The 5,000-nt window shown below is 37.6% G+C and overlaps 1 protein-coding gene across 1 annotated transcript in view; it reads right to left on the reverse strand.

The window, feature by feature from the left end:
- The window catches only part of LOC137658841 (tripartite motif-containing protein 3-like), a 416,367-nt gene that overhangs the window by 213,763 nt on the left and 197,604 nt on the right, over positions 1-5,000 (reverse strand). The window lies entirely within an intron of this gene.

Below are 5,000 nucleotides of genomic sequence, written 5' to 3' on the forward strand. Positions count from 1 at the left end.
ATTAGGTACAAATTTGAAAAATATCACTGAAACATTATCATCTAAAAGACTATAAAAAATACTGGAATAAATCACGTTCCGATAGAGAAACCAGCGGAATCAAACGAAAATTTTAATGTCTTTTTATAGTTTATATATGACATATTTGTTTTTGGCGTTGTTAATAGTTTATATATGACATATCTCTTTTTGACATTACTTTTTTTTAGAATGATTTATTGTTAATTTGTTCTCTTCGGTTATTTATTTCCTTTCCTCACTGGGCTATTTTTCCCTATTGGAGCCCCTGGGCTTATAGCATCTTGCTTTTCCAATGTAGCTTGGATAGTAATAATAATAATAATAATAATAATGATATCCAACTAATGAAGTAAAATAAATATATCTGATATTAGGTCACAATGGAAGATATTATCATAATTATTATTATTACAAGACCAGTTGAAAAAGCGGGATGCTATAAGCACGGGGGCTCCAACAGGGAAAATAGCTCAGTAAGGAAAGGAAACAAGGAAAAATGAAATATTTCAAGAACAGTAACAACATCAAAATAAATATTTCCTATACAAACTATATAAACTTCAGTGGTCTGGAAAAATATTTCATGTTAACAAAGTTGATCTTTAAAATTAGAGAGAGAGAGAGAGAGAGAGAGAGAGAGAGAGGGAGAGAGAGAGAGAGAGAGAGAGAGAGAGATTTTCAGTTATCCACCTTTCAGATGCCTGGAAAAATATTTCTTGTTAGCAAAGTTAATCTTTAAAACATCAACAGGTTGGAGAGAGAGAGAGAGAGAGAGAGAGAGAGAGAGAATTTTTGTCACCCACTTTCTGGTGGTTTGGAAAAACATTTAACATCAGCAGGTTACAATTGAGAGAGAGAGAGAGAGAGAGAGAGAGAGAGAGAAAGTCAATATTTCTCGTTATCCACCCTTCCAATGGGCTGGAAAAATAATTTCTTGTTACAAGAATTAATCTTTAAAACATTAACAGGTTGGAGAGAGAGAGAGAGAGAGAGAGAGAGAGAGAGAGTCCATTTTTGTCACCCACCTTCTGGTGGTTTGGAAAAACATTTAACATCAGCAGGTTACAAATGAGAGAGAGAGAGAGAGAGAGAGAGAGAGGGGAATGTAATTTAGAAGTACACCCATCATCTTGATGTATTATCAGATCACGTTAAACCCATCCATTTTAAAACCGTAATTCAACAAATGGAAAATAAATCACAGCCTTCTTCTCTATCAATTTTCGGGGTTGAGGTCAGGTCATGGAAAGATAGAGAAGAAAGATAGAGAAGAAAGATAGAGAGAAGAAAAAATGCAAGATTTATACAAATTCCAGAATGCTAACGCTAACATTATGCAATCCTCCCCTACACTGTTTAAAAAATTGCCGTAAAAAATCGATAAAAATTATGGAATAAATGTTGTCAGGAATTTACCGTAATAAAAACGGATATATTGACGCAAAGGAGTGCTATTACGGTCAACAACCTGTAAAAGATAAAAACAATGGGTAGAAATTACGGTCGCCTGTATTTTACTGAAATATGGGCTGAAAACAGTATATTGTATGCAGAATTTCCGATTAAAATTACTGTTTTTTAAGCTTATATAATAAAGAGCAAGTGTAAAGCCATATAAATAAATACATTTCTTTCCTGTCCAGCGTGGCAGGAGAGAGAAGGAGTATTCACACCCTGGTGAGAGGGGGGTTCCCCTAGAGGTACGCTCGGAAATCACACTCTCCCAGAAATTGTCGAACCAGCGGGTTGTAGTTAGAGAATGGGGAAGGAGGAGAAGAGTTGAATCTCCAAGTGTGTATGTGTGTGCATATCTAAATATTCCTTCCTACAACCCAACATCAACTTTAATAAACAAGTAAAGTCTCCTCACATTCTTTGAAAGGTCTACAGATCACTAATGAGCGGCAGAGGCAAGGGACGATTGATTGATTGATTGATTTAGTTTTCGGGCATCCTGACATCTAAGGTCATTGACGCCGATATTTATTTTATATAAAAGATAAAAGAATATTCAATTAAAACCATAAATTAAGATGTCATTATAGAAGCCAAATGTCATTATAGAAGTTAAATAATTTTCAGGAGACCTGCTTCTGAAATAAATCTAAAAATACCACTCGCATAGTAGGACACATCAGGTCCAAGAATCTTGGCAAGGATGAACCTGCCAGCCAGTTCTGAACACCCCTCTTCCACCAAACTTGGACCAGGAAATGGATGCTGGTGACCACCCTATAACTAACTCCATCCTGAGGCTAAATACTACGCAGTACTCTAGAAGTTTTATTCCAGCTGTGACCAAGTTGTGGAATGATCTTCCTAATCGGGTAGTTGAATCAGTAGAACTTCAAAAGTTCAAAGTTGCAGCAAATGCTTTTTTGTTGACCAGGCGGACATGAGTCTTTTTATAGTTTATATATGAAATATTTGTTTTTGACGTTGTTAATAGTTTATATATGACATGTCTGTTTTGACGTTGTTAATAGTTTATATATGACATGTCTGTTTTGACGTTGTTAATAGTTTATATATGACATATCTCTTTTGACATTACTTTTTTTTATAATGATATATTGTTAATTTGTTCTCTTAATTTATTTATTTCCTTATTTCCTTTCCTCACTGGGCTATTTTTCCCTATTGGGGCCCCTAGGCTTATAGCATCTTGCTTTTCCAACTAGGGTTGTAGCTTGGATAGTAATAATACTAATAATAGCAAAGCCAAATTCACTAATGACATGAACAAAACTATAACTAAGGACACTGATTTGGGACTGATTCAGGGTTGCCAGGTGTTCTAAATGAGAAAAAGGCCAACTTCTAATCAACAGAAACTTTAAAATGCCAACCCGTTAGTAGAAAAAGGCCAGATATATAAACTATAGAGACTTAAACAAAACAAGAGAAAGAGAAATTAGATAGAATGGCGTGACCGAGTGTACCCCCAAGCAAGAGAACTCTAACCCAAGACAGTGGAAGACCATGGTACAGAGGCTATGGCACTACCCAAGACTAGAGAACACTGGTTTGATTCTGGAGTGTCCTTCTCCTAGAAGAGCTGCTTACCATAGCTCAATTTTTTTTTATATTTAAAAGAAAATAACACTGTGGCTTCTATTCTAATTCAGAAGCTACGTGCAGAGCGAACTGAGAGGAAATTGGAAAGTTTCCATGCAAAAGAATGTGTAATTAATTTCAATATGACTTGAAATTGTAAGATTTTATATGAAAACGTTTTCACCATTTCAAGAAATGTACAGAAATGTTCAACAAGATGTGCAACATCAGCATGATATTTATTTTTGCATCACCAGCTACCATGCAAAGTAAGGCGAGATAGCCACGGCATTCGTAATAATAAGAGCGACAAGACAAGATGGCCACGGCATTCGTAATAATAAGAGCGACAAGACAAGATGGCCACGGCATTCGTAATAATAAGAGCGACAAGACAAGTTGGCCACGGCATTCGTGATAATAAGAGCGACAAGACAAGAAGGCCACGGCATTCGTAATAATAATAGCGACAAGACGAGATGGCCACAGCATTCGTAGTAATAATAGCGACAAGACGAGATGGCCACGGCATTCGTGGTAATAATAGCGACAAGACAAGATGGCCACGGCATTCGTGATAACAATAGCGACAAGACAAGATGGCCACGGCATTCGTGATAATAATAGCGACAAGAAAAGATGGCCACGGCATTCGTGATAACAATAGCGACAAGACAAGATGGCCACGGCATTCGTGATAATAATAGCGACAAGACAAGATAGCGACAAGACAAGATGGCCACGGCATTCGTAATAATAATAGCGACAAGACAAGATGGCCACGGCATTCGTAATAATAATAGCGACAAGACAAGAAGGCCACGGCATTCGTAATAATAATAGCGACTAGACAAGATGGCCACGGCATTCGTAATAATAATAGCGACAAGACAAGAAGGCCACGGCATTCGTAATAATAATAGCGACAAGACAAGATGGCCACGGCATTCGTAATAATAATAGCGACAAGACAAGAAGGCCACGCATTCGTAATAATAATAGCGACTAGACAAGATGGCCACGGCATTCGTAATAATAATAGCGACAAGACAAGAAGGCCACGGCATTCGTAATAATAATAGCGACTAGACAAGATGGCCACGGCATTCGTAATAATAATAGCGACAAGACAAGAAGGCCACGGCATTCGTAATAATAATAGCGACAAGACAAGATGGCCACAGCATTCGTAATAATAATAGCGACTAGACAAGATGGCCACGGCATTCGTAATAATAATAGCGACAAGACAAGATGGCCACGGCATTCGTAACAATAATAGCGACAAGACAAGATGGCCACATAGCGACAAGACAAGATAGCCACAGCATTCGTAATAATAATAGCGACAAGACAAGATGGCCACATAGCGACAAGACAAGATAGCCACAGCATTCGTAATAATAATAGCGACAAGACAAGATAGCCACAGCATTCGTAATAATAATAGCGACTTTGGCCAGGCATCTGATGTTCTCGGCAAAAAAAAAAAGGTTTGCTACGCATCAAAGCCCACGGGTCATTTACCTCTAGTGGTCTTTTCTCTAACCCCAAACTACCTACAAAAAGAGGCAAGTCTTTTTCGATGCAATCGTAAGCCAGGTATCGTATGCAAATAAATCTCTTGGGCGATGTACTCATATATTAAATGCCATGTGATTTCCATACGAATTTTGCTTTGAATGTGAGATTGTTTGTGTGGGGCTCTCTCTCTCTCTCTCTCTCTCTCTCTCTCTCTCTCTTTCTCTCTCTCTCTCTCCCTCTCTCTCTCTCTTCCTCTTCTTCTTCTTCACGTTTTTTTCAAATAGTTGGTAGCAACCAAAATTATTTGAAAGCACCCAAAATTATTACTATTATTATTATTACAAGCTAAGCTACAACCCTAGTTGGAAAAGCAGGATGCTATAAACCCGAGGGCTCTT

Source organism: Palaemon carinicauda, chromosome 1, assembly GCF_036898095.1.
Source record: "Palaemon carinicauda isolate YSFRI2023 chromosome 1, ASM3689809v2, whole genome shotgun sequence".
NCBI classification, from domain to species: Eukaryota; Metazoa; Arthropoda; class Malacostraca; order Decapoda; family Palaemonidae; genus Palaemon; species Palaemon carinicauda.